This window comes from Argopecten irradians, chromosome 1, assembly GCF_041381155.1.
Source record: "Argopecten irradians isolate NY chromosome 1, Ai_NY, whole genome shotgun sequence".
Lineage (NCBI taxonomy): Eukaryota > Metazoa > Mollusca > Bivalvia > Pectinida > Pectinidae > Argopecten > Argopecten irradians.
The window spans coordinates 6,285,178-6,309,123 of NC_091134.1; the positions used below are offsets into that span (position 1 = coordinate 6,285,178).

The window sequence follows — 23,946 nt, forward strand, 5'->3', positions numbered from 1 at the left end:
AGTATTGGTTCTCTAGCCGACACGCCTGACTGGTTCTACACCGACTGATTACATATCAATACTAATGCAGCCTCACTTTTTTTCCTCATTTGCCTCTCACTCTCTCTATCATGTTCTAAACAGAGAATAATACAAAAAATGCTGATAAACAATATTTGTCTAGACCCTTACAAGTTATGGTGATACACTAACTCCACGCATGCATGCAGCTTCTTTTTTTTTTTTCTAAAGATCTTTAGTAGCACATCTTTTTATAAACATATCGTATTAACATGTTCCAATTCTCTGTTTCGGTTTGTCTCCCACTCAATTATCATACAAACTTCACCATTTGATTTCATGTTGATATAATCTTATTTTGTCCTCTTCTTCAGTTTTTGTTGTTTTTCACTATATTCTAGATTGGCCAAGTTAGCCGAGTGGTTAAGATGTCTCAACATATTACCACATGCCCTCTACCTCTGGGTCCGGAGTTTAAATCCCATATAAGGCAGTTGCCAGGTACTGACTGCTGGTCGATGGTTTATCTCCAGGTACTTCGGCTTTCCTCCACCAACAAACCCAACTAATACATTTAGTTATTAAGGTAGGGAGAGAAACCCCACACTCATTTTTCACTTTCGAAGAATATTTTCATTCATTTTCGAAGAATATTTTCATTCATTTTCCAAGAATTTGCTTGAATTAACTTTTCTTTGGGTACTTTCATGACATCTCTCAGTTCTTCCCATCAGTATGTATTAAGAATAATAATGTAAATGATAAACAGTCGTGATGGGCAGTGTTCCATCAGTACAACTTTCAGCGGTTTATTTGTACTTAACCCCATCTTACTCGTGTAAACCCACAGCCATTCCCCTCTCCCCCCTCCTGTATAATAATTCATAAATTCCTTACAAATTCTGGTCCCTCCTTTACCAGGAAAACAGAACAAGAGGCAAATGGGCCTTAACAGTCACCCGAGTTAGAATATATTATGAAACAAATAATGAAACAAATTAAAGACATATAAACACTATATGCTGGGCCTTGAAGTTGGTCAGTGATTTATAAATTTGACTTTTTAGACTATGAAGAGTATTTGCTTCCATCAAACCTGTGAATTTAAGAGGTATTTTTTTGAAATTTTCATCATTTTGACCCTGTTTGATCCTGCCCCTCTGGTCCCCCAGGGGGTCATCAAGGACGGATATGGATGTTAAAATGCTATATCTTAGGTTAATAATTCTAATCAAGTTTGACTAATTTCCTATGAAAATTGGGCAAATAATGTTCACAAATATGTTTTTCTATATAAAGTAAAGTAAACTTGACCCCTCCCCAGGGGGTAACGTGAGACCCGAAGGTCATATAATTCACATTTTTTATAAAACACCTTAAGACCTTTCCATCTATAATTATTTGATTCTACTATTTCCAGAAGGTTTTTGAAGTTTTAGCCTATTTGACCCTTTATTAGCCCCACCCCTCTGCCCACGGGGGGTCTGCCAGGACCAATGTGGATATGATATTAAAATGCTATCTCAGGCTAATAATTCTAACCAAGTTTGATTCATTTCCTATGAAAATTGAGCAAAAAATGCTCATAAATGTGTTTTCCCTATATAAACTATAGTAAACTTGACCCCCTCCCCAAGGGGAAACATAAGACCCAAGGGTCATATAATTTACAATTTTTATAAAGGACCTTAAGACCTTTCTATTTATGAAAAGCATTTGATTCTACCATATCCAGAATTTTGAAGTTTTAGCCTATTTGACCCCGCCCCTCAGGCCCCCGGGGGTCAGTCATAGAAAATTTGTTAATAGGATTAAATGGCCATCTCATACTGATAATTATGACAACAATTGACTCATTTCCTATTACAAATGACCAAATAATAATCAAAAATGTGTTTTCCCAATATAAACTATAGTAAACTTAACCTCCTCCCCAGGGGGAAACTAGAGACCCCAGGGTCATACAATTCACAATTTTTGTAAAGGACCTTAAGACCTTTCTATCTATGAAGAGTATTTGATCGTACCACATCTGCAAGTAGAGAAGAAGATTTTTGAAATTTTACTCAATTTTACCCCTTTTGGCCCCTCCTACAGCCCCCTGGGGGGTGGGGACCATATAATTCACAATTTTGATTGGCCTTATGCCTTAGAAGGTTTGTGCAAAATGTCATTGAAATTGCTTCAGCAGTTTACGAGAAGAAGTCGAAAATGTAAATTGTTTACTGACATACGACGGACGACGGACGATGCACAGCGACGGACAAAAGGAAGGTTTGTGCAAAATGTCATTGAAATTGCTTCAGCAGTTTACGAGAAGAAGTCGAAAATGTAAATTGTTTACGGACATACGACGGACGACGGACGATGCACGGCGACGGACAAAAGGCGATTAGAATAGGTCATTTGAGACTTCGTCTCAGGTGACCTAAAAATAAAATTGTAAAAAATTAAAACCCTCAAAAAACTTATTATTGCAAGAATTTTGTCTTCTTACCTAGAAAATGATCTCGGATCATCTCATGTTTTGGTCTACTTTTTTGTGTTCTTGATAATAATGAAATTGATTTGGAAGTGTTTACAGGAGCCTCACTCACATATACTTGTCACCTTTCTCCCCTCTGTACCCCTCCAACCTTATTTTGTTCAGCAGGTTTTAGAAACTTGAGAAGAAAACTTTTGTTCTCTGATCAATAATCAGTTCCAACAGATTTGATAAGACCATCAATATTTCGCAATAAATCACAAAGTTATCATTGAAAGCTGTCTCTCTCTAGTACTATTAAATATTATCTCTCGTTACGCATCATTGAAATCCAACGGTTTCTATTTGTTCTGTATGTTGTTAAATTTGATGGATAGATTCACTGTACCGTAACGGTCACGGATTCAGGAAATGAATCCATCCACGTTCTCCATTATGTTTATTTCTATTCACATCAGGAGACCAAAAGGTAAACAGTAATATTTACCACCCAGATATTTACATGTAAAACTATTGGCAAATAGCAAACTGATATGATCACCTATATATAAAGTTAAAAGATCAGACAGATTTCATTAATTTGGATTTTAAACTAATTCTGACTAAAGGTCAATGATTTCATTCTTCTGCAATTTCTTCTGACCCTTTTTAAAATCTGAGAAACGTACAGGTCTGTGCTTTAGTTAATGTCTCCTTTACTGCCAACTACTACAAGGCAACTTCCTCCAAAATACCTGGCTATTTGATGTAATTAATATTTCATCTGTACACAAACACTAGGTCAGACAGATCGAGTGTATATTGAGATATCAAGAAAATATCACACATTCACTAATGTCACATACCTACTTTTTATGTCAGATTTCAATTTGATAGGAGACAAGAAGTCTAAATCTTATATTACATAGACTTGACAGGAGTCATAATTATATTTCTATACTCTCTAACTTTCAACATGGAAGAAAGTGTAATTGAATCAGTTACCATAGTTACTGTATGGTCCGCGATCAGGTACGCCTCGTCAGCTAGAACTAGATAATCAGGCTGCTAGGTAATAAGGCAACCCATTACCGACCAAGCGAGGCGGCTGAGATTTGTGTAAGGGCAGTAGAATGCAACCCAGTGTAGCGATAGCCTGGTGGAAGATGTATTAGTCAATTGTTTCTCATTGACGTTGGAAGCAACGGGCCAGTGGCCATGGTAATGAGCGAATCAATGATGCACGCATAAACCCTGAATTACCGTAGCTATGGTAACAAACACCTGAGCAGTGTTTTCTCAATGCCCCAGTGAGCACGGTAATGAAAAGATCACTGAAGCATAAGTATAAGCTTAGTTTATTATTCTAGGACGATAAACAATCGATGAACGTACTGACCATGGCCAACAGCTGTACAATATAGAACATTTGTTAGATCAAAATCTATAACTTGTATTATAAAAAACCCTTTTTTCTTTTCATATTAACTTGTTTAGTCACCTATGTGAGCAGAAAAGAGCCCTGAAGAAGCCGCGTTTCTTTTATTACGTAAGTCAAAGTTCTGAGTGTGCGTTATAGTGACCTCATTTTACATGACACAAACTGCCTCACAAAGAACACTGACAAAATATGAAGTTAATGACAATAGTTTATGGTTGATACTACAATATAGCATGATTACATCAATAGTATAATGTATCAACAACAAATACACTAAACTGAAAAGATACTTCAATATTGCATGATTACATCAATAGTGTAATGTATCAACAACAAATACACTAAACTGAAAAGATACTACAATATTGCATGATTACATCAATAGTGTAATGTATCAACAACAAATACACTAAACTGAAAAGATACCACAATATAGCATGATTACATCAATAGTATAATGTATCAACAACAAATACACTAAACTGAAAAGATACCACAATATTGCATGATTACATCAATAGTGTAATGTATCAACAACAAATACACTAAACTGAAAAGATACCACAATATAGCATGATTACATCAATAGTATAATGTATCAACAACAAATACACTAAACTGAAAAGATACCACAATATTGCATGATTACATCAATAGTGTAATGTATCAACAACAAATACACTAAACTGAAAAGATACCACAATATAGCATGATTACATCAATAGTGTAATGTATCAACAACAAATACACTAAACTGAAAAGATACCACAATATAGCATGATTACATCAATAGTATAATGTATCAACAACAAATACACTAAACTGAAAAGATACCACAATATAGCATGATTACATCAATAGTATAATGTATCAACAACAAATACACTAAACTGAAAAGATACCACAATATTGCATGATTACATCAATAGTGTAATGTATCAACAACAAATACACTAAACTGAAAAGATACCACAATATAGCATGATTACATCAATAGTGTAATATATCAACAACAAATACACTAAACTGAAAAGATACTACAATATAGCATGATTACATCAATAGTGTAATGTATCAACAACAAATACACTAAACTGAAAAGATACTACAATATAGCATGATTACATCAATAGTGTAATGTATCAACAACAAATACACTAAACTGAAAAGATACCACAATATTGCATGATTACATCAATAGTGTAATGTATCAACAACAAATACACTAAACTGAAAAGCTCAGTAGTAGCTCTACAGGTCATTTCTACCAAACTACTGATAGGAATAAAAGGAAGAACACAACTAGAACATAATATTAACACATTATTTCGGTTTTTATTAAACCTAAATCAGGTCTTGATGTTTGACATCTATGCTTTACTTTTCCAGTACAGAGCCTCCCAGTAAATTACACATAACAGTAAGGTAATTTATTCATTTGTCAACATGGCAGTCCTTCCTAACAGATTAGCCTCCTTCAATGACCACAAAACACTGAACCCAGCTGCTGCAGCCATGTTACCATGGAAACCACTTAGGATTGCATGCATCATTGATTGTTTATCACTGCCGCCCTATGCTCCACTGACTTCAGCGATGCAACATTAAAATTTCAATTTCAATAAATCAGAGTTGACCTGGCCCGTTATCTGTTGTGAATACTGGGATTTGCGTGTGTAATAAAGAACATGTGATGTATATGTATGGTTATACCCACCCTATAGTTATTCCCCCACCAAATCAGCTGTCCACACACACTAAAAGGTACACTCCACACTGAATCACTGCCTCAACTTAATAGCATTCTCCCCACGGTAACATTAATTTTCTTCTTCTGTTTTTTCCCCTATTTTCTTTCTTTTTTTATTATCACTATCACTAGTCCACTGAAGATAAAGGAAATGCTTAAATAGTATTTTTGAAGTGATAATTTGCTTAATTAGCCTATATATATATGTACTCTTTTTTTGTTTCATTTGTTTTTTGTTTTTGTTTTTGCATACAATGAATTACTGAATGACAAAATTGACATCATAACATAATGAGTTGAATTGAGCTACTCAATCATTACACTGACATTATGACATCAAGAGAGTCACTGAATCATTATATTGATATTATGACATCACAAGAATCACTGAATCACTACATTGGCATTGACATCACAAGAGAGACATTGAAACACTTTATTGATATAATGATATCACAAGAGAGTCACTGAATCATTATATTGACATTATGACATCATGAGAGAGTCACTGAATCACTATATTGACATCATGAGAGAGTTACTGAATCAATACATTGACATTATGATACCATGAGTCACTGAATCACTACATTGACATAATGACATCATGAGAGTCACTGAATTATTAAACTGACATTATGACATCATGAGAGAGTCACTGAATCACTATATTGACATTGAAATCATGAGAGAGTCACTGAATCATTATACTAACATTATGACATCACAAGAGAGACATTGAAACACGTTATTGATATTATGACATCAAGAGAAAGTGACTGAATCACTACATTGCCATTATGACATCAGGAGAGTTACTAAATCACTATAGTGACATTGACATCATGTGAGAAAGTCACTGAATCACTTAATTGACATTATGACCTCACGAGAGAGACATTGAAACACTTAATTGAAATTATGACATCATGAGAGAGACATTGAAACACATTATGGATTATATGACATCATTAGAAAGTGACTGAATCACCACATTGACATTATGACATCAGGAGAGTTACTGAATTACTATATTGACATTGACATCATGTGAAAGAGTCACTGAATCATTAAATTGACATTATGACCTCACGAGAGAGTGACTGAATCACTACATTGACATTATGACATCACGAGAGAGTCACTGAATCACTATATTGACATTGACATCATGAGAGAGACATTGAAACACTATATTGACATTATGACATCACAAGAGAGTCACTGAATCACTATATTGACATTGACATCATGAGAGAGTCACTGAATCACTATATTGACATTGACATCATGAGAGTCACTAAATCACTACGATGACATTGACATCATGAGAGTCACTGAATCACTATATTGACATTATGACATCACAAGAGATTCACTGAATCACTACATTGACATTATGACATCACAAGAAATTCACTGAATCACTATATTGACATTGACATCATGACAGTCACTGAATCACTATATTGATATTATGACATCACAATAGATTCACTGAATCACTATATTGACATTGGCATCATGAGAGAGTCACTGAATCACTATATTGACATCGACGTCACTGAATCACTATATTGACATTATGACATCACAAGAGATTCACTGAATCATAATATTGACATTGACATCATGAGAGAGTCACGGAATCACTATATTGACATTGACATCATGAGAGTCACTGAATCACTATATTGACATTATGACATCACAAGAGAGTCACTAAATCAATATATTGACATTATCACATCACAAGAGATTCACTGAATCACTATATTGACATTGACATCATGTAAGAGTCACTGAATCACTTCATTGACATTATAACATCATGAGAGTCACTGAATTAACTATAGTTTAAGTAGGTGTTTTACAAGGGGAGGCTGAAGTATAATGCTGTGTATTAGCTTTTATTTTCAATAATTATCTTCTGACAAATCACTTTTTTTCATTTTTATCATTTCATAATAAAACCTCAATGAAGCAACATCCTCATTCTATGTACACCATAATTACTATAAAGGTACCCTATTACTGTCAAATGTTTGCCATCTGAAAATTTGGTAGGAACAGAATCTCTAGAATCTATCACAGAATGACAGAATCCACCTCAAAACACAGGGTATTTATTGTTATGTGTTTATTCAAGCATGTCACAGGTTTTGGCAGAAGGAAACCTGATCTGTAGACCAGCATGTAGGTGGCATAGTACCAGGAGTAGGGTGTCTCAGAGAATGTCCCGCCCTCCATTCCACATGCTCCCAACTTGGCCTCAGAGAGACAGTCACACCTATACACAGTAAGCTTCCTAATCTTGTCTCGCCTGAGCGACTTTCTAACCATTAAAGTGTAACTTTATCAGCTTTATTATTGGTTGTAATGAGGGTGTCTTGTTTAGCATGTTTCGCTTCAGCGACTTCACGACAATAACGGGCGTTGCAAGCTCCATTGATTCCTTTAAGGACAGTTGAAGCAAACGGTCTAGTACATGGCTGTTATTCTGTCAAAACATCATTGCGTAGATCAAAAAAAAATATAAAAAATTGTGTACTTTTTTAGAACAGGAACAAGTTCCCATTATGCAGCAACGGAAAAGCTATTCAGCTATGTCAACTGTGAATTTGGTTCAACTCATGCATGCCAGTGTTGTGAGTCATGTCCAATAATCAGTTATGTCATTACGGTACCTCTTAGGTACATGTCACATAGTGTTGACTCTGTCATTACTAAGAAAGCTTTTCAAAAGGCCCTGAATCGTCTAATCCCTACAGTTTTCAGTGAGGCTGAACGTCTACAAAGGCCACACTGAGATAAGGACACACTGCATGTCTGATTTACCTGGTAAACTGAGCCAGATCTATCAAACTTTATTTTTACAGTTTACTTCCCACCTCGGTGGTCGTCAAATGCCAGTATTTGTTTCATGTCAAACCTGGATGATTTATAATCGTCAGATGTCGTGGTTAGGTGAGCATGCTTGACGAGGTCAAGGGGTCACTGTCGTATACCATAACGAGCTAGGAATTAATACCCTTATACACCCCTTATCTGTTTTCACGGCTACATGGACCCAGGAACACAATAAACTCTTTTACTCATTTACCTGTACCCATAAAATCAATTTAGTCCTGGATTCAACATGTCAGATCAATGTTTGGCTTATCACAACTTACAGTGTTCACTCTTAAACATGGTCAATCAAATAGTTTTATAAGGGCGCAGTTCTTCGTGCACCAAGTGCCAAGCACTTCTAAGGTAACAGATACACGAAAATATAAGAAAAAACGCAATCTTCAAAATTCAATCCTGTACACTGACAGCTTCACTTTGCGGCTGCCATTTTTTCAAACATATGGGGAGGTTGTGCGTTGCTCCTGTACTGCTCTCCCATGTAAATATATATTTAACTAATGCAAATGCATAACAGGGGTAATTAAACATTTGTTATTATTTTTTAAATAATAATAATAACACTTTGAAAATTAAAAGCTATAGAATGCAGTCAAAATATCCACCAAGGCGAAGATGAGCACAAGGAATCATGACATCACATATAACGTCAACAAATGGCGCGAAATCATAGGATTCACATACGCGGCACTCCAGGCCTTGAATGGACACAGAAAAATCCAAATCTTTGAGTTCATTTCTTTGAATTTATGCTAGACAATTATTACATCAGATACTTCTATAGTTTAAAGTGTGTCCTTTTTTTTTCTAGATTATGTCTTCTACATGAAATAAAAAATAAAATAAACAAGTAGAGCTTCGCTCTTCCTATGCCTTGCATGATTCATATTAAAACATCTGACTTCGCCCTTTAAGGCCTTGCTTTCAGTCATATCATATATATGTTTTTTTTTGTCTTTTTCATTTAGTCTAATCAATTAATGAAGTCATCATGAATATTTTTACTGGATCAGCCAATTAGTTAATTTGTTTCAAATCATAACAAGGTAAGTTCAACCAATCAGTGAGCTCCATACAATTCATTATTTAAGGATTAACCTGAATAGATTTTTTATGTTATGGATGTAACTGTGAAGCGGTTTATGGGTTTATGCTGATAGTACACTAAGATTTTTGTGTTATACATTTCATCTCCACAACATAAAAAATCTATTCAAATTAATCCTTATAATTCAATGTACTACATGTACAATGTACACATCAAGTCCTTTTTTTTTCAGAACAAAACAGTGGCTCCAAGCATCATTATTCAAATTTCACTGAAATCTGATGAACCAGTATGCCTAGTATCTAAATACCTAAATGTTCAAAATGATCCTGAAAAGTACCAATCTTGATAAAATAATTTGTTGAAGGCTTTGTTTTTACCAGTGCCTTGCTTCACCTGAATGTCTGGATACATCCCATTGCTCCGGGACTTCAGGTATTCAGGCGACAATTTTGTCATGAAAAGATTATTTCAATCAAAGTACTGAAAGTACTGAAGCTTAAGGCAAGTGAAGAAAGTTAAATTGCAGGTATTCAGACGAGTAGACATAAAAAACAAGTGTTAGCCTCCCAAAAAGCTAAGAAGGCTACCTACCATACAGTATTGTTTATTGGGAAGCAATGATAGGAAAGCTTGACGAATTGTTCTTTTCACAGTTACCTAGGGTAGCTACCATAGTTCTTATGACAATTCATTTTTGAATAATGATAATTCAAATGCTTTCACATTCAATGTAAAAGATTATCAACTTCATGATATTCATAAAAGGGCCACTACGCTACCTTTCCGAAACGAAAAAAGTCTTTTTATAACAATTATAACATAATAAATTGAAATTTTGCCGTGTGGCGCAGAAATGGTCAACTAACGCATTGTAATTATGACGACGCCAGGAACATAATACCACCTGCGATATGAAACTTAACGTTTTATTTATTTAAATAAAGTTGTTCAGAAGGTGAAGTGGGCCTTTTCCTTATGCTAACAAGTTTTGCGTCAAATATACACTATACTAATATACATTTACATGTACTTGGACAAGTTGGTAAAATACATAGTATACCATAGAAACAAGCATAACGTTTCGGTTAAAACTGTACTTTACTTTAGCACATACAGTTCCACAAATATCCCCTAAGTAAAGCCCAACTTTGTTTCAGCATATCTCATGTACGGACAGTTTTTACAAGTAGATCATGATCATCTAGCGTACAGTACTAGTTAGGCTATATCTATGTACATATATACAGTAAAACCCCTATAACTCGAACAGCAGGGGACCAGGTCAATAGTTCGAGAGAGGAATATGGAGTATTCGACTCATCCGAGGTTGGTCACGATCGATCGATGTATTACAATGCTATTTAATTAAATAAGACAGCATGTCAGTTCTGCCTTCTTGCGTATTGTAAAACTGTATTCAAGGGACTGTGCATCGAGATATCTATTTGTCTGGTCCCCACAGAGACCTGTCACGGCTCTACCGCCCCCCACACTACCTTCAGCTTAGTCCCCATCCCCCCTATTTGTGTGTGTTTCTTGTTTATCCTCTATCTCCAATTTGCTGCCAAATGCATATCCCAGCACAATTGCCCCCTCTAAAAATACTTATCCGCCTCAAATACCTAATGTAACTCCCCGGCGATACTTCTCCATAATACCCAGCCATTCAAGAAATGTATATCAAAATCTCTCCCGTCTACACTCAAAACAGATTCCATAATATGACCCATAAACCCAACTTCGACAAACTATATTTTTGTTAATCATCAGCCATACAAATGATATTACACTGTACACAATTTCGTTAATCACAAACAGATTACGTACTTATCAGAAACATATCTATATATTATATTTATGGACGTACCAATAATCAGGAAACTTGAAATACACAATATGTTAAATATAAAAAAAAACAGTCCAATCTCCGTCATTTGGTACAGTGTATAAGCCTTAAACTTCCAAGACCGATTCCAACGAGAGGACAGCATAGTTTTTAAGTCTTGAAACGTCCCTTGGCCGTTTCCATCACTTCCCTAATAGGGTTCAGGGAATTTTCAATTAAAGTTTATAGCAGGAATGCTAAACTTTGGTGAAAAAAGGAAACGGTTAATATAGTAACCGTCGAAAACTATATATTATGACGCAATGAGTCTAGTTTGACACAAAGCACGATTGCTGATATCAGGTACCGATGACTGGAATGACAAAAGCTGATAAACCTAAACTTTACACGCCCATGGCTATAACGACTATATATGGGTAGCCGTGCGCTTCGTTATGGGGTGAGGGGTGGTCAACACACTAGCATGTAGTGCTCGCGTTATCCGCTCTGGCTTCACTTTCAAAGGATTCGGAGTTGCAGGGAATTGCGCTGGACATCGCCGATTAGGGGGTTCCCACCATGAGAAGTACAAATAGGCAGAGGTAGTATATCCACGACTAAAAAAACATAGACGGGATCATTAAAACAAAAACATAAATGTTTACGGTATCCCAACAGTAACCCGAAAACCAGACCTGGATCAACAGAAAATAAAATACACACAGTGTCATGTTGATGCTAGACAAAAGTGGTTCACCAAATTATGAGACTGAGCACTGTAATAATGGGGACTAAGGCAATAACATGAGGAGAATCCAAATCAATAACAATCATTGTCTCGACACATAATTTAGGGAGCGAGAAATGAAATGAAAAAACATGCAAAATAAATAATAACACAGACACTATAATCTAACATCATTTAAATAAGACAAACGCATAGCAAAGATAGAATAACACCAGCACAAAAATAATAACGTGTGCTAGACAATAATAACTGCTTTTAGTTAAAAGATAACTAAAATTTTGATAATAATCAGTAAGAACAGATTAACTCCAACATAAATATTTAAAAAATTCACGAATATGGTTAAATTAACCCTTTAAAGAAGAACGAAAAATAACAGAACAAGGGCTACCAGTGTAAAGCGAGATATAACATGTATGTGTACACGTAACGTACAGTATGCTGCCCGATATCAATCGAAAAATAAAAAAGTGAAATCGTTCAATTTCATGAGTTTATTTTTTATCTTTTAATCACTTTTATTCCATGTGCCGTTATGTGAAGTCCCGAATTGAGGTGATATTACTTTTAAATAATTTGAATACATGTTAGATAGACTACATATAGATTGATGAATATAGCTACAATGTAGATCGTAATTACTATAAATGCCGACCAGGACACATTGCGCACGGCTTCGAGAATCCTAAAATACTCGAAGTTTTGTTTAAAAATATGAGAAAAAGTAACTATAAAATGACTCATTTGAATGTTATAAACTAAATTCCAAAATTTCTGACGAAAAAGTAAACCAGAATACATAATCTTGTGACTATGAACAAGAGGCCCAGAGGGCCTATATCGCTCACCTGGTTTGTAATGCCAAGTAATGTTCTGAATACAGGTTCATTGTTTCTTTTCTGAAGGAATTTTAATATTAACCTCTAAATCCCCTATTGGGCCCCACCCCTCCCGCCCCCAGGGGGTCAGAGCCAAAATTTATACAAGTTCTGTTCCCCTTCCCCCAAGGATGTTTATGGCCAAATTTGGTCACAATCCAAGAAAAACTCTAGGACAAGAAGTGATTTATAGGATTTACCTCTATTTCCCCTATTGGGCCCCACCCGTCCTGTCCTCGGGGGGCCAGAGTCAAAATTTATACAAGTTCTGTTCCCCTTCCCCCAAGGATGTTTGTGGCCAAATTTGGTTACAATCCATGCAGAACTCTATGACTAGTAGCGATTTAAAGGATTTACCTCTATTTCCCCTATTGGGCCCCGCCCCTCCTGCCCCCGGGGGGGATCAGGGACACTAGAGCCAAAATTTATACAAGTTCTCTTCCCCTTCCCCAAAGGATGTTTGTGGCCAAATTTGGTTACATTCCATTCAGAACTCTATGACAAGTAGCGATTTAAAGGATTTACCTCTATTTCCCCTATTGGGCCCCGCCCCTCCTGCCCCTGGGGGATCAGAACCAAAATTTATACAAGTTCTGTTCCCCTTCCCCCAAGGATGTTTGTGGCCAAATTTGGTTACAATTCATGTAGAGCTCTATGACTAGTAGAGATTTAAAGGATTTACCTCTATTTCCCCTATTGGGCCCCGCCCCTCCTGCCCCCGGGGGGTCAGAGCCAAAATTTATACAAGGTCTGTTCCCCTTCCCCCAAGGATGTTTGTGGCCAAATTTGGTTACATTCCATTCAGAACTCTATGACTAGTAGCGATTTAAAGGATTTACCTCTATTTCCCCTATTGGGCCCCGCCCCTCCTGCCCCCGGGGGACCAGAGTCAAAATTTACACAAGTTCTGTTCCCCTTCCCCCAAGGATGTTTGTGGCCGAATTTGGTTACAATTCATGTAGAACTCTATTACAAGTAGCGATATAAAGGATTTACCTCTATTTCCCCTATTGGGCCCCGCCCCTCCTGCCCCTGGGGGACCAGAGCCAAAATTTATACAAGTTCTGTTTCCCCTCCCCCAAGGATGTTTGTGGTCCAAATTTGGTTACAATCCATGCAGAACTCTAGGACAAGTAGCGATTTAAAGGATTTACCTCTATTTCCCCTATTTGGGCCCCGCCCCTCCTGCCCTGGGGGACCAGAGCCAAAATTTATATACAAGTTCTGTTCCCCCCCCTCCCCCAAGGATGTTTGTGGTCAAATTTGGTTACAATCCATGCAGAACTCTAGGACAAGTAGCGTTTTATAGGATTTACCTCTATTTCCCCTAGTTGGGCCCCGCCCCTCCTGCCCCGGGGGGGACAGAGCCAAAATTTATACAAGTTCTGTTCCCCTCCCCCAAGGATGTTTGTGGCCAAATTTGGGGTTACAATCCATGCAGAACTCTATGACTAGTAGCGATTTAAAGGAAATGTTGACGGACGGAAGGACGACGGACGGACGGACGGACGGACGGACCGAACGGGACGGACGATCGAGACGCCGCCCGCGCCATGACATAAGCGTCACCTGCCCTTCATAGCCTGGTGAACTAAAAATGACAAAAATTCGGGTGATCATCCGAGCAGTACGTGTAACGTAATGGCTGCAGTGCGCTTAGGGTATGCATACTAAGGCAAATTTTAATTTTTGGATCATAATCACACAAATCGTAAGGTGTGTTTAAACCAAGAAAGACTCAGAAAACATTAATATGCTTATTAAAAATATCATGTAAAATATTTGGGGAAAACTTGGAAATTTAATTTTGAAGTAGTTTACTGTACAATTTTGTAACGGGTTACTGTCAACTGTTTATGACGTAGAGTCCTAATGGCGACCGTCGTGTTATTTACTCGAGGTCGGGTAGAAAAATTGAGTATAAACGGAGTAAAGATCATATATAACAAAACTCTAATTTTTATAGCTAAATATTATTGTTAAATATATTTAATGTACCCTTTAATTAGTAATTCCAATAACGCAATAGGTCTTTTTTTCTCGATTGTCGTAGCTTATTTTATTACAATAAAAATTGTAAAACAAACATCTGCCTAAGCGGCTGGTTTCCCTCTGATGTTTTTATGTGTAGGATATCCCGTAAGTTTGGTACCTTTGAGAGCGGCCCGGGATGACCCTATTTGAGGTACGTCATCGTGCGCAACTTTTCTGAAATCTCCTATTGGAGCCCCCACCCCTCCATCCCGTTCTGGGGGGAGGATCAGATGCCCAAACTTTATTCAAAGTTCTGTTCCCCCTCGTCCCCATGGATCTTTTGTGGCCAAATCTATGGTTACAATCCCCCCATGCAAGACACTAGGACCAAGTAGCGATTTATAGGGATTAACCTCTATTTCCCCTATTGGGCCCCCGCCGCCTCCTGCCCCCGGGGGTCAGTGCCAAAATTTATACAAGTTCTGTTCACCTTCCCCCCCCCCCTGCCCCCACAGGATGTTTGTGGCCAAATTTGAGGTTACAATCCATGCAGAACTACTAGGACATAGTAGCGATTTATAGGATTTATCCTCCTATTCCCCTATTGGGCCCCGCCCCTCCCTGCCCCCGGGGGGTCAGTGCCACAAATTTATATACAAGTACTGTTTCCCCCTCCCCCACACCCCCATGGATGTTTGTGGCCAAATTTGGTTACAATTCCATGCAGAACTCTATGAACTAGTAGCGATTTAAAGGAAATGTTGACGGACGGACGGACGGACGGACGGACGGACGGACGGACGACGGACGCCGCGCCATGACATAAGCTCACCGGCCCTTCGGGCCAGATGAGCTAAAAACAAAGCTAACCAATCAGGGACGTCATTTCATGAGTTTGCCAGATCAACAATCAGCAGCAGACCACAGATCATAAAATTAGCCATCTTGGTGGACATGTTATATGATGCTGACAAAAAGGCACGCTTAATATCAAATACATCACAAATTTGTTTAAACTGTATAAAACCAGACATTGAATCACAGCTTCGGGGGCTGGAAATATACATTGTTATATTTAAACAAGAGATCCCAGAGGGATCTTGGCGCCCACCAAAGAATGATCTATATCTGACAAAGGAAAGATGGATCTTTTCTCTACTTTTTAAACTTTTTCAAACATACTACATATAAAATTTGAGACAGATCACTTCAGTACCTTTTGAGAAATAGCGGTAACAAACTTCAACTATCAAAATCCAAGATGACTCCTTGGCGGCCATCTCGTTGATCAATCGTCCCAAATCACAATATGCACAACTAGGGTCCTAGGGGAATCTACATATGCCAATTGAGAAACATCCCTTCAGTACTTTCTGAGAAATAGCGATAACAAACTTTAACTATCAAAATCCAAGATGGCCGCCGGTCGGCTATCTTGTTGACCGATTTTTCTCAAAATGTAATATGCACCACTAGGGTCCTAGGGGAACCTACATATGAAATTTGATAAAGATCCTTTCAGTACTTTCTGAGAAATAGCGGTAACAAACTTTAACTATCAAAATCCAAGATGGACGCCAGTCGGCCATCTTATTCACTGATCAGTCCCAAAATGCAATATGCACAACTAGGGTCCTAGGGGAATCTACATATGCCATTTGAGAAACATCCCTTTAGTACTTTCTGAGAAATAGCGATAACAAACTTTAACTATCAAAATCCAAGATGGCCTCCGGTTGGCTATCTTGTTGACCGATCTTTCTCAAAATGTAATATGCACAACTAGGGTCCTAGGGGAACCTACATATGAAATTTGATAAAGATCCCTTCAATACTTTATGAGAAATAGCAGTAACAAATTTTAACTATCAAAATCCAAGATGGCCACCAGTCGCCCATCTTGTTGAGCAATCGGTCCAAAAATGCAATATGCACAACAAGGGTCCTAGGGGAACCTACATACAAAATTTGAGAAAGATTGCTTCAGTACTTTCTGAGAAATAGCGGTAACAAACTTTAACTATCAAAATCCAAGATGGCCGCCAGTCGGCCATCTTGTTGAACGATCGGTCCCAAAATGCAATATGCACAGCTAGGGTCCTAGGGGAACCTTCATGAAATTTGAGAAAGATTGCTTCAGTACTTTCTGAGAAATAGCGGTAACAAACTTTAACTATCAAAATCCAAGATGGCCGCTGGTCAGCCATCTTGTTAAGCGATCGGTCCCAAAATGCAATATGCACAACTAGGGTCCTAGGGGAACCTACATATGAAATTTGAGAAAGATCCCTTCAATACTTTCTGAGAAATAGCGGCCATCTTGTTTTTCCTATCAGCCTCAAAATCTGTATGGCACAAATAGGGACCAAGGGTAACCTCCATGTGAAGTTTGAACAAAATTCCTTCAGTAGTTCTCAAGAAATATCGATAACAAACTTCAACTGCCAAAATCGAAGATGGCTGCCTGCGGCCATCTTGTTTTTCCGATCAGCCTCAAAATCTGTATGGCACAAATATGGACCAAGGTTACCCTTCATGTGAAGTTTGAACAAAATCCCTTCAGTAGTTCTCAAGAAATATCGATAACAAACTTCAACTGCCAAAATCAAAGGTGGCTGCCTGGCGGCCATCTTGTTTTTCCGATCCGCCTCAAAATCTGTATGGCACAACTAGAGACCAAGGGTAACCTTCATGTGAAGTTTGAACAAAATCCCTTAAGTAGTTCTCAAGAAATATCGATAACAAACTTCAACTACCTAAATCAAAGATGGCTGCCTTGCGGCCATCTTGTTTTTCCGATCAGCCTCAAAATCTGTATGGCACAACTAGGGACCAAGGGTAACCTTCATCTGAAGTTTGAACAAAATCCCTTCAGTAGTTCTCAAGAAATATCGATAACAAACTTCAACTGCCAAAATCAAAGATGGCTGCCTGCGGCCATCTTGTTTTTTCCGATCAGCCTCAAAATCTGTTTGGCACAAATATGGACCAAGGGGACCCTCCATGTGAAGTTTGAACAAAATCCCTGTAGCAGTTTTTAAGAAATAGTGATAACAAGCATTGTTTACGGACGGACGACGGATGACGGACGACGGACCACGGACGCAGGGTGATTTGAATAGCCCACCATCTGATGATGGTGGGCTAAAAACTGAGTTGAGTCATCGTAGGATGACAATGAAGTCATCAATAAAGGGAAATAACTATAGATTTACTGCGTCCACCTCTCTAGATCTACATTTTATAGTCATCGGAAAACATTCGTTTGAATGATCATAGCTTTTTCCCCTTTTATGTTGATGGTTTATAAATAATTACAATTATAGCATTGCATTTTATGTTCTAGAATCTAGAATTTCATAACGAATCAGAAATTTAAAAAAATAATATGAATTTATGACTATTGAAATCCATTGTCTACGATGGGCAAATAATAAACATGTACAATAATATTTGGTATATATTGCGAAGATTTATAACACACACTACCTAAAATTGATTCTAAAATTGCATTCATTACGGTACTTTATATCTAAGATATTAATCATCCTACAATATATGCTTTTATAACATGTATTTCATCTGATATAACGCCCTCTCACTATTGATGTAACATTACAGAATATACAATTGCAAACATCACACGTTTTAAGTTTAAATGTTTAGGTCGACATATAGTCATGTGAGTATTTATCTAAGGAATGCCATGTAAATTATTTTAAATGTACGTATAGCATAAAATACAGTTGAGAGTTTCCAATACTGTTATATTCATAATCTGAATTGTATAAATTTATTTACATCAAATTTGTCATGAGACGAAAACCATAAAGTTATATATTGTCTTCCTCCCAACATTTTGCTTGGTTTGTTTTCGTTTTGTTTTCGTACAGCATTTCAGTCAACCATTAAGATCTTTTGAAGGCATGGACTTTCTCAAAATGAAAACATAGATTCTGAAAAATCTGGCCAATATATACCGTATTTCACCGCAAATAAGACCCCCCTCCCAGAGAAGAAATAAAGGTCAAAAGTGGTGGGGGGTCTTATTTGCGGACAACCCGCCTGATAACATCGATCTATGAGGTCGCCATCTTGGATTTTTTAATGTCCTGTCATTGTTGTATCTGTCATATGACAGATGGGTAATAGCAAGATGTTCAAGTATCAATAATAATAATGAAGACGTGTGAGTAAAATTAAATCAAATGTTATGACAAAATAAAATATAAACAATACTAGGGCAGTTGTAACGTAAGTCTGAAAGGGAAACGCACATTTTTGCAAGAGTCACGCGGACATTCACCAATGAATCAAAACGAAGAAACAGCATCATAAGCAATGTCACTTTAATCCAGAAGTTTTAATAATCGTATAGTTATTTAACAAGAGATCCCAGAGGGATCTTGACGCCCACCAAAGATTGATCTATGTCTGACAAATGAAAGAGGGATCTTTTCTCTGCTTTTCAAACTTACACTTCTTTTTTCTGCTTTTCAAACTTTAAACTATCAAAATCCAAGATGGTGGTCGCAAAATGCAATAGGCAGAACTAGGGTCCTAGAGGAACCTACATATGATATTTGAGAACAATCCCTTCAATACTTTCTGAGAAATAGCGGTAACAAACTTTAACTATCAAAATCCAAGATGGCCACCGGTCAGCCATCTTGTTGACCGATCAGTCCCAAAATGCAATATGCACAACTGGGGTCCTAGGGGAACCTACATATGAAATTTGAGAAAGATCCCTTCAGTGCTTTCTGAGAAATAGCGGTAACAAACTTTAACTATCAAAATCCAAGATGGCTACCTGGCGGCCATCTTGTTGACCGATCAGTCCCAAAATGCAATATGCACAACTGGGGTCCTAGGGGAACCTACATATGAAATTTGAGAAAGATCCCTTCAGTGCTTTCTGAGAAATAGCGGTAACAAACTTTAACTATCAAAATCCAAGATGGCTACCTGGCGGCCATCTTGTTGACTGATCAGTCCCAAAATGCAATATGCACTACTAGGGTCCTAGGGGAACCTACATATGAAATTTGAGAACAATCCCTTCAATACTTTCTGAGAAATAGCCGTAACAAACTTTAACTATCAAAATCCAAGATGGCTGCTGGTCGGCCATCTTGTTGACCGATCAGTCCCAAAATGTAATATGCAGAACTAGGGTCCTAGAGGAACCTACATATGAAATTTGAGAACAATCCCTTCAATACTTTCTGAGAAATAGCGGTAACAAACTTTAACTATCAAAATCCAAGATGGCTGCTGGTCGGCCATCTTGTTGACCGATCAGTCCCAAAATGCAATATGCACAACTGGGGTCCTAGGGGAACCTACATATGAAATTTGAGAAAGATCCCTTCAGTACTTTCTGAGAAATAGCGGTAACAAACTTTAACTATCAAAATCCAAGATGGCGGCTGGTCGGCCATCTTGTTGACCGATCTTTCTCAAAATGCAATATGCACAACTAGGGTCCTACGGGAACCTACATATGAAATTTGAGAACAATCCCTTCAATACTTTCTGAGAAATAGCGGTAACAAACTTTAACTATCAAAATCCAAGATGGCTGCCTGGCGGCCATCTTGTTGACCGATCAGTCCCAAAATACAATATGCACAACTAGGGTCCTAGGGGAACCTACATATGAAATTTGAGAAAGATCCCTTCAGTGCTTTCTGAGAAATAGCGGTAACAAACTTTAACTATCAAAATCCAAGATGGCGGCTGGTCGGCCATCTTGTTGACCGATCTTTCTCAAAATGCAATATGCACAACTAGGGTCCTACGGGAACCTACATATGAAATTTGAGAAAGATCCCTTCAATACTTTATGAGAAATAGCGGTAACAAACTTTAACTATCAAAATCCAAGATGGCTGCCTGGCGGCCATCTTGTTGACCGATCAGTCCCAAAATACAATATGCACAACTAGGGTCCTAGGGGAACCTACATATGAAATTTGAGAAAGATCCCTTCAGTGCTTTCTGAGAAATAGCGGTAACAAACTTTAACTATCAAAATCCAAGATGGCTACCTGGCGGCCATCTTGTTGACCGATCAGTCCCAAAATACAATATGCACAACTAGGGTCCTAGGGGAACCTACATATGAAATTTGAGAAAGATCCCTTCAGTACTTTTAGAGAAATAGCGGTAACAAGAATTGTTAACGGACGGACGGACGGACGGACGGACGGACGACGGACCACGGACGAAAGGCGATTTGAATAGCCCACCATCTGATGATGGTGGGCTAAAAATATTCAAATTAGGTCATTGTTTACAATCACAACTACATCTCTGTCTTAGTAAACACGTGAATCGGAAGGACGATCGCCGTTCAGACTCAGGCCTATTTAAAATTCACTGCAAACGTTTACATATCAAATTTGTTCATAAACAGAAGAATTTACGTACATTCTTCTCAGCCAAATGAGCAAACGATCGTGATTTAACTTCAACGTGCCGACATCATGCACTGATGCAGTTGTTTGTAACATCGTTACGCACATGTGTAGGAAAATGGCGCCGGGTTGAAGCCATACTTTCACATTTTCACACCGCGTCGTGTTTGGGAATTTGATCGGTATTGCTATTGATACGACGATAGTTTGATAATATTTCAGATCTTAATCCAAGTATTAACTGCATTAAAACATCGTAGCAAGTATTTTTGTATCCAGAGTAAAATACGAAACTTTGCGGCTAATCATATTATACTGACTGCGTAAACAAAACATGGCGGCCGAAAAGTAAAGCATGGTTTCTCCAACTGATCGTGAACTACAGGTACGTTACGTTCACAAATAAACATATTTGAAACTGTAAATGCCTTAAGTAGATATTTTAGGTAATGATTGTATTGAGTTAGAATCCACGACTGCAGAAACGATCTGCATCAATGACCAATATCTTTGCCGATTCATGTAAAAAATGACAAGCCGTACGAACACTAAAACGTGTTGACCATGCCGATAGGAAGTGTTCATAGAAACATATATCGGCGTATTTAGCTGAAAATAGCCTCCAATTAAATATGAACACTGTTCACAATTCTTATTTATTGATAAAATCAATATTGATAGGGGCCGCGCGGTGGCCGAGTGGTTAAGATGTCCCGACATATTACCACAAGCCCTCCACCTCTGGGATGCGGGTTCGAATCCTATGTGGGGCAGTTGCCAGGTACTGACCGCTGGCCGGTGGTTTTTTCTCTCCGGGTACTCCGGCTTTCCTCCACCAACAAACCTGGCACGTCCTTACATGACCCCGGCTGTTAATAGGACGTAAAACTAAACAAACCAAACCAAAAAAAATTTTATTGATAATTAAATTAAATCACCCGTGAATTAACTTGAATTAAAAATGACAAAAATAACAAGCACACAAACAGTTGTTTACTACGTGATTTTTCTATGCCGATAAAACAAACAAAAAGAAGTTCCGATACAAAATCATTTTGATGATATCTTTAATTACTCCATTGCTCAAATCCATCATCCAGTAAACTGAAAAATAGGTGGGGGGTCTTATTTGCAGACATCCCCCCTAAGTCTGAAAATGTGTCAAAATAGGTGTGGGGGTCTTATTTGCGGGAGGGGTCTTATTTGCGGTGAAATACGGTAACAACAGTGTCCCGATAACAGATAAGATATACGTTAAAACAAACAATATACAGTCAAACCTCGATGTATCAATGAAATTAGACCAATGTTGTTTTTCCATGACCAACTGTGGTATTTGTGTACATGTTGTCTCCGTTCCGTAAACTTTATACTCATTGTATTTACCACAAGCAAAACAAAATAAAAACGAAGTATGCAATTAATCACATGTATTGCTATCCATATGTATATTATAAAACAAGACTTACGTGTACAAGGCCTAACCCTTGTACATGTGTTCATTTGGTGACTATTTAAGCTATGGTTTAATATTACGGAATGAATATAAAAAACAAAAACACATTGAAAAACAAAACTAAAAAGATGGAACCGAAAGCGCTACAACACCTACAAAATACTTCAATTTAGAATGATCGATTTGCTCCAGTAAACATGCCAAAGTTTTGTGATGTAACAGTTTTGAGTATGAGTTACTAATAATATGGCTCGCTATTTACCGCTACCAAATGGCGGCTGCGAACATCAAAAACGACCAACGGTATCTTTGCCGTACTAATGATTTAATAACGCAGCATGTAAAAACAAAATACCGGGTATCCGCCTGATCAGTGATATCAATTATCTTGATGATATGAAGCAAGCAACACAAGCTGTCATAATCCCTACTGTCCTGCGAAGGGCCGTCGCGAGACAGCTAGGCATGACAGCATGCCGCGGGGTATCAGCGAACACCTGATCTGAACAGGTAAATTTTATTCGAATCATCAAGTGTCAGTTACCTATGATTCTATAACAAATGGTCCATGAAAAAAGTTCAATACATCGAGAACTTCGATTCATAAAACTTCGATTCATACATGGGTTAGTTAGTAATGTTATATAGTGAAGAAATTCGGGACCAAACAAAAAGTTTGATACAGCGAGATATTTTGATTCATCGGAGTTTCGAATCATCGAGGTTTGACTGTACTTATTATATTACAAATTCATCAAAGACAAATAATTAAGATTTGGGTTGCAAACCTTTCCTTGAACCAACTTGAGCTACAATACTTATCCTATTTCTAAGTTTATTGATACATGTAAAACAAAAACAAACAAGAGGCCCAAGAGGCCTTGACGGTCACCTGAGTGCTGATACAGAATGAGCATTGCAAAGTTGGTTCAAATCTGTAAAAAGTATTTATGAATTAGAATAAACTTAAGATGAACCTTCGTATTAGTATTTTTATTTTCTGTTTTTTCATTTTGATAGTTAGTGT

At 37.5% G+C, this 23,946-nt stretch overlaps 1 protein-coding gene across 4 annotated transcripts in view; it reads right to left on the minus strand.

Annotated features, from left to right (window-relative positions):
- Positions 1-23,946, minus strand: part of LOC138316058 (uncharacterized) — a 125,200-nt gene that overhangs the window by 48,570 nt on the left and 52,684 nt on the right. The gene's annotated exons all lie outside the window — the stretch shown is intronic.